Source organism: Ranitomeya imitator, chromosome 2 (assembly GCF_032444005.1).
Source record: "Ranitomeya imitator isolate aRanImi1 chromosome 2, aRanImi1.pri, whole genome shotgun sequence".
Taxonomy (NCBI): Eukaryota; Metazoa; Chordata; class Amphibia; order Anura; family Dendrobatidae; genus Ranitomeya; species Ranitomeya imitator.
Window position 1 is genome coordinate 637,754,128 of NC_091283.1, and position 8,506 is coordinate 637,762,633.

Here is an 8,506-nt window from a genome sequence, read left to right on the forward strand (position 1 = left end):
AGTGGCGGGGCATAAAAGGAAAACAAGACTTAACTGAAGATGACAGGAACACAGACGATGTAGAACACGGCAGGACCACAGGACTTGGCAGGGCACAGCAGGAACACGGAACTTGGCAGGACACAGCAGGAACACGGAACTAGGCAGGACACAGCAGGAACACGGAACTTGGCAGGACACAGCAGGAACACGGAACTTGGCAGGACACAGCAGGAACACGGAACTTGGCAGGACACAGCAGGAACACGGAACTAGGCAGGACACAGCAGGAACACGGAACTTGGCAGGACACAGCAGGAACACGGAACTAGGCAGGACACAGCAGGAACACGGAACTAGGCAGGACACAGCACTGAAACAAAGCGAATACTGAGCAGGGAAAAGATATCGGAATAGGGGAGCCTAGGACATAGGGACACTGACGGCAGACAGTGCACCTACAAAGCAAAGGCGTCTTACCTAGGAAGACGCCGGGAAGAAATACCCGATGGGCGCCGCCATGTTGGGGCGGAGCCAGCTGGTCGCGACCTCCCAGAAGGCTCTGCGATGGAGGAGACGCGACCGCGCATGCGCAGTGAGACCGGACGCCGTGAGCCGGCGAAGGAGGAAGCAGAGCGGCGCGGGACAGGATTGCTAGTGCGCCGAGTGATGAGAGAAGCCGGGTAAGTATGTGCGGCGGTCGTAACACAAGATGCCATTTGCCACCAGTTGTGCCATATTTCAGAGCTGCAACGTTACTGGAGAAACAAAAAGCACGAGGTGTGCAATACTCAGGGACATGGCCAAGTTAAGGAAGGCTGAAAAACGACCACTTTTGAACAAGAAATATAAGATAAAACGTCAAGACTGGGCCAAGAAATATCTTAAGACTGACTTTTCAAAGGTTTTATGGACTGATGAAATGAGTGACTCTTGATGGGCCAGAGGATGGATCAGTAAAGGGCAGAGAGCTCCACTCCGACTCAGACACCAGCAAGGTGGAGGTGGGGTACTGGTATGGGCTGGTATCATCAAAGATGAACTTGTGGGATCTTTTCAGGTTGAGGATGGAGTGAAGCTCAACTCCCAGACCTACTGCCAGTTTCTGGAAGACAACTTCTTCAAGCAGTGGTACAGGAAGAAGTCGTTATCGTTCAATAAAAACATGATTTTCATGCAGGACAATGCTTCATCAGATGCCTCCAACTACTCCACAGCGTGGGTAGCCAGTAAAGGTCTCAAAAAAGAAAAAATAATGACATGGCCCCCTTGCTCACCTGATCTGAACCCCATAGAGAACCTGTGGACCCTCATAAAATGTGAGATCTACAGGGAGGGAAAACCGTCCACCTCTCGGAACAGTGTCTGGGAGGCTGTGGTGGCTGCTGCACGCAATGTTGATCGTAAACAGATCAAGCAACTGACAGAATCTATGGATGGAAGGCTGCAGAGTGTCATCATAAAGAAAGGTGGCTATATTGGTCACTGATTTTGGGGGGTTTTGTTTTTGTATGTCAGAAATGTTTATTTCTAAATGTTGTGCAGTTATATTGGTTTACTTGGTGAAAATAAGCAAGTGAGATGGGAATATATTTGGTTTTTATTAAGTTGCCTAATAATTCTGCACAGTAATAATTACCTGCACAAACAGATATCCTCCTAAGATAGCCAAATCTAAAAATAACCCACTCCAACTTCCAAAAATATTAAGCTTTGATATTTACGAGTCTTTTGGGTTGATTGAGAACATAGTTGTTGATCAATAATAAAAATAATCTTCTAAAATACAACTTGCCTAATAATTTTGCACGCAGTGTATCTCATATCCAAGCACTCTATTTGCAGGTGATTTTAGAGTATTCCCACTGAAGTTAGACGCTTCTGTAGTTCTGGCGAGTGAACACGTACACATCGTACAATCTCAATTATTAGATCAGTGGGGATGTAAGCTGCATCCTTACTGATCACACTTATGATGTCTTACTGAATTGTCATGGACTTTTCTGGGCAAAACCTAGAACCTTAACCCTTAGCAGCAAACCCTAAACAGGAAACCAAAAGTCTCTTTCTTCAGTATAAGATGGTAGACATTAAAGGGATTGCCCGGACTTGGGGTACAAGTCTGGAGTCATTGTATATGACTGCAGACTTGTGAATACTCACAGTTTGAGGATTCTCCAGTGCCAGAAATGATCAATCACGTGACCTCACGTTTGCAATTTGCAGACACCTGACCACATTCCAATTAAACATAACCTGACTCACTCAACCCACTTGTATCGAGCGAGATCGCGCATGTCTAATGAGCATCTGACTGCATGTATGCAAATCGCATACTTGCAGTTGCACGCCTGCCTGCTTCCGATACCGGCACCAGAGAATCCTCACTGTGTGCAGCATGCGCCCTGTGAAGATTCATAAGTATATACAATCACATACAGTGACTGCAGACTTGTGTCCTAAGGCCACAAGGCAATTAAACCAGGTATGTCTCTCAAACTTATAAAAGAACTTGGTCAAGAATTTTCCAAGTCCAATTTGGGTCATCAGTAGTCAGTAGAAGTAATCTGTCAGCTGTTGTGCAATTATAAGTGGTTACGTGGATTTCCCAGTACTCCGGGCACCATTTTGCATCTTGTTTTATGCAGTAATCAAACTTGCTTCGTGGTAGCACTTCCTGCAGTATTTTACATCCTGTTTCATACAGAAGATGAACACTCGCACACCCTTCCATGTGGAATTTACAGAGGACATGATCTAATGATTTGGGGGGAGGTGGGCATGTAAATACACTGCTAAAAAAAAATAAAGAGAACACTTAAACAACAGAATATAACTCCAAGTAAATCAATCTTCTGTGAAATAAAACTGTCCACTAAGGAAGCAACACTGATTGACAATCAATTTCACATGCTGTTGTGCAAATGGAATAGATAACAGATGGAAATTATTGGCAATAATCAAGACACAATAAAGGAGTGGTTCTGCAGGTGGGGACCACAGACCACATCTCCGTACCAATGCTTTTTGGCTGATGTTTTGGTCACTTTTGAATGTTGGTTGTGCTCTCACATTGGTGGTAGCATGAGACGGACTCTACAACCCACACAAGTGGCTCAGGTACTGCAGCTCATTCAGGATGGCACATCAATGTGAGCTGTGGCAAGAAGGTTTGCTGTGTCAGTCAGCGTAGTGTCCAAAGGCTGGAGGCGCTACCAGGAGACAGGCCAGTACACCATAAGACGTGGAGGGGGCTGTAGGAGGGCAACAACCCAGTAGCATGACCGCTATCTCAGCCTTTGGGCAAGGAGGAACAGGAGGTGCACTGCCAGAGCCCTGCAAAATTACCTCCAGCAGGCCACAAATGTGCATGTGTCTGCACAAACGGCTAGAAACCGACTCCATAAGGATGGTCTGAGTGCACGATGTCCACAGATGGGGGTTGTGCTCACAGCCCAACACCGTGCAGGACGCTTAGCATTTACAACAGAACACCAGGATTGGCAAATTCGCCACTGGTGCCCTGTGCTCTTCACAGATGAAAGCAGGTTCACAGTGAGCACATGTGACATATGTGACAGAGTCTGGAGATGCCGTGGAGAGCGATCTGCTGCCTGCAACATCCTTCAGCATGACCAGTTTGGCAGTGGGTCAGTAATAGTGTGGGGTGGCATTTCTTTGGAGGGCCACACAGCCTCCATGTGCTCTCCAGAGGTTGCCTGACTGCCATTAGGTACTGAGATCCTCAGACCCCTTGTGAGACCATATGCTGGTGCGGTTGGCCGTGGGTTCCTCCTAATGTAGGACAATGCCAGACCTCATGTGGCTGGAGTGTGTCAGCAGTTTATGCAAGATGAAGGCATTAAAGCTATGGACTGGCCCGCCCGTTCCCCAGATGTGAATCCGATTGAACACATCTGGGACATCTTGTCTCGCACCATCCACCAACGTCACGTTGCACCACAGACTGTCCAGGAGTTGGCGGATGCTTTAGTCCAGGTCTGGGAGAAGATCCCTTAGGAGGCCATCCACCGCCTCATCAGGATCATGCCCAGGCATTGTAGGGAGGTCATACAGGCACGTGGAAGCCACACACACTACTGAGCATAATTTCCTTGTCTTGAGGCATTTCCACTAAAGTTGGATCAGCCTGTAACTTCATTTTCCACTTTGATTGTGAGCATCATTCCAACTCCGGACCTCCGCGGAATATTAGTTGTGATTTACGTTGATAATTTTTAGGTTTTATTGTTCTCAACACATTCCACTATGTAATGAATAAAGATTTACAACTGGAATATTTCATTCAGTGATATCTAGGATGTGGGATTTTAGTGTTCCCTTTATTTTTTTGAACAGTGTATAATGAATCATTGGGGACATGTAATTATAATCAACCAGGGGAGCAAGAGGTGCGCAGTGGTGGGCCATTGAGGACGAAGGAGAGTGATGGGTAATGAATTGGAGAAAAGTGTACAGTGGCTAATTAATTCATAAATTTATTGGGCAGGGAAAATTGGCTATAATTAACGGGTTTACAGTGGTGAATTATCAACTTACATTTGAAATGGTGGGTTGCATAATAACTAGTTATATATTAATGGTGGATGCACGTCTGTATTCATTGGCGCAATGTGGGAGATTTCTTATTCAGGAAATCAATGTATACATATATTTGACCATTTTGTTTCCAGGGGTACAGTGATAAGTGCAGCAAACTCTGCAGTGACCGAGACAGCCAGTAATTTACCGCTGATGTCTCATCTGGTTACAGCCTTTTTCACCCAATATATATATATATATATATATATATACTAGATTGTGGCCCGATTCTAACGCATCGGGTATTCTAGAATATGCATGTCCCCGTAGTATATGAACAATGATGATTCCAGAATTCGCGGCAGACTGTGCCCGTCGCTGATTGGTCGAGGCAACCTTTATGACATCATCGTCGCCATGGCAACCATTATGACATCTACGTCGATACTGTGCCCGTTGCTGAATCAGAAACGTGAGATGTCTACGTCCTTTATGACATCATCGTCGCTGTGCCCGTCGCTGATTGGTCGAGGCCTGGCGGCCTCGACCAATCAGAGACGCGGGATTTCTACGTCGATGCCGTGCCGGTCTCTGATTGGTCGAGGCCTGGCGGCCTCGACCAATCAGAGAGCCGGGATTTCCAGGACAGACAGACAGACAGACAGACAGACGGAAAAACCCTTAGACAATTATATATATAGATATATATATATATATATATATATATATATATATATATATATATATATATATATATATATATACTGGTATACACTGGTATTTATATTTTATTAGTTATTTCCAGGTTTGTCCATCTTCTTTCTGTGTTTGTTATGTCTCACTTTTGCCTTTTTTGGCTTTTTATGACCATGCTGGTCTTGTTTTTGTCATAAATAAACATAATATAAAAATAATCTATGTGTTGTGCCTTTCTTTGTAGGTGTATTTATATTGTTCGGCTAACCATTTAGGATATATTATAGGTGTTTTGCTCTTTTTTTTTGGTGATAAAGGGTTCATTGTAGATCTATTGTGAAATATATTATTCTTCTTATACTTCTGAAAATTAAACCACAAAAACTAATTAAAAAACGTTAAAGTACCACCGCTAAATAATACTAATAAAAACTACAGCTACACAAAAAAAAACCCCTCACACATCTTCGGTCCTATAAAATGAAAAAAACTTAAAAATCTTCCAGAAAACTGGGAAAACAAAGGAAAGTATTTTTTCCTCAAACTTTTTTTTATTGTAAACGGTAATAAAACATAGAACTATAAATACCAATTATCAATCTTATTAATTTAATGCCAAAGACCTAAAGGGGCATGAAAACACCTATAAAGGAAAAAATGTTGACCTTCATGATGTTAAAAATGCATCCTCTTTATGAATTCGTAAATTCATAGAGCACCACTTAAAGGGCATCTCTCAGTAGGATCAACCCCGCTAAGCCATGTATATGGGCATGTAGGTCACAGGGAAATGAATAATGATCTCGATATCGGCGATCCGATGTATTGTTACACTGATATGCGTGAGAATTTGCCCCCAAAACATATTTTACATGTAAGAAGACGTTACCGGCACTGGCAGACAGCGACAGAAAAGGGCCCCTGTGCAAGAATAGTATATGGGCCCTTTGCAGTCCAATAGCGCATCATGATGTCCAATTCCACCTGTTTTGGAGATAGAAATGGGCCCCCAACCTCTCACGTTGCACCAATGATATGTCCGCCCATTGTTACCAGTCTGAGACATGTAACTAACACAGAACATAAACTGAACCTTGTCTCCTCACAAGCACATTAGCGGCTGCAGTTCTCACAGCTCTGCTGTATTGTAGCAATATTACAACCCTGTCTGCCTGTGAGCTGGACGCAGTAGCAGAGAAGAACCTGCAGATGTGTGCGGTATAATCACACACAGCTCTGCAGTGAGATCAGACTGTCTGTCATTACATGTCTCACACCACTGGTAACGCCTTCTTTCATTTATAATAAGCTCAGGAGGCGGAGTCTCATACAGATCTATGTCCCGCCCATAGCCTGGAACAGCTCATTTACATATAAAAAAAAAAAGTTGATTTCTCTGGAATAAGACATCATGGAACCATCAGCTTCCTATGACCTAGATGCCTATATAGACGGGTTAGGAGGGATCCTACTGACAGGTTCCCTTTAAAAATAAAACACAAAAAGAAGAAAAAGACAAGATGGGTACTTGGTGCAGCAGGTATACCAGTAAGGCCTCATTCAGATGTCCGTGTTGCATTTGTTTTGTTTTTTCACAGATAGAACATGTACAGATTGTAATCTTAGGGGGCTGTTCGGGTCCATTTTTTCCAGCAGCACAGACAAAAAGGGCCAATACAGGTCTATGGGTCGGAGAAAGACACAGCACACGGATGGCATCAGTGTGCAGTCCGTATTTCACGGCAGCTAGGCCTATACACGTGACAATCAAACCTATAAAACAATAATTGCTCAGTACCTATGTCATACCCCATATCCAATGATGTATGATTTAGCACCTAGCCCCGAATGATAGCTACAAAGTAAAACGGCCCCAGAAACAAATGATTACGCACAATCGCATGGACTAATGGAAGCAAAAACCTAAATAAGCCATTTCTTATGGCCAAGCTCCTGCTGTTGTGGTGCGACTGACCAGGAAAGTGATCCTAGTAGAGGAGCGGAACCCCGGACTGCATCAAGTGTCCCGCCGTTCCCCTCGTATGTTTCGCCACGAAGGCTTGGTGTATGTCAGGATCTATGGAGGACAGACGACGAGGACCAGGCTGTTAGAATGGAGTGGTGGCTGTGCATGAAGTCTCCAGCAGTCCCATAGACAATGATGCTTCTGCACAGGTATAAATCATTGCAGTGCTTTTATATCTGTGATCAAAGTTAATAATAATCTTTAATAATCTTTATTTTTATATAGCGCTAACATATTCCGCAGCGCTTTACATTTTGCACACATTATCATCACTGTCCCCGATGGGGCTCACAATCTAAATTCCCTATCAGTATGTCTTTGGAATGTGGGAGGAAACCGGAGTGCCCGGAGGAAACCCACGCAAACACGGAGAGAACATACAAACTCTTTGCAGATGTTGTCCTTGGTGGGGTTTGAACCCAGGACTCCAGCGCTGCAAGGCTGCTGTGCTAACCACTGCGCCACCGTGCCGCCCAAAGTTAAAAAAAAAAAAAAAAAAAAAAAAAAGAAAGTTCCATAGATGGACAAAGTAAAAAAGTTTTTAAAAAAATAGTAAAAAAAATTACAAAATAATAAAAAAAAATTATCCCAATAAATACACATTTTTATGTAAAAAAAATAAACAAAAAAAGTACACATATTTGGTATCGCCACGTCTGAAATGTTTTGATCTATAAAATTGTTATATTCGTTAACCCCTTCAGTGAATGCTGTAAAAAAAATGAAAAAAAAAACCACGGCAAACTATGGTTTTTCATTATACCGTTGGACGAAAAAAGTGGAATAAAACTTTTAAACCCATTTGGGCCAGGCTGGAGTGCCCTGAATTTAATGCAGGCCATCACTATCGGTGTATTCGTGAAGATCAATGGCCCAAACTCATTTAACCCTTCCAATAACGCCCTTCAGTGCCCACTTTGATGCCCCGTTTTTGTGCCAGTTTTATGACTTTTGCAGCTGCTTTTAAGCGGTCACATTCGGGCACCTCGCTGCATTGTGTTTCATTATTGTAATTTTATATTTTTGTAGTTAAACATGTAAAAAACAAGAAAAAAAAGACACTGGGCTAATAAGTCACACATGATGACTGCGAGCTCTGGTGATTGGTGAACACTTTTCCCGCCTCCATCGTTCCTGACACCGAGCAAGCGTAGTCGTGGTACTTCCGTCTCTCACCAGCAGGTGGCGGTGTGTGCTCTCTTGTAATTACTCCGCTGGGTCCTTGGGATCATTGCGCCTGCGTGCATAGGCATAGGCAGAACT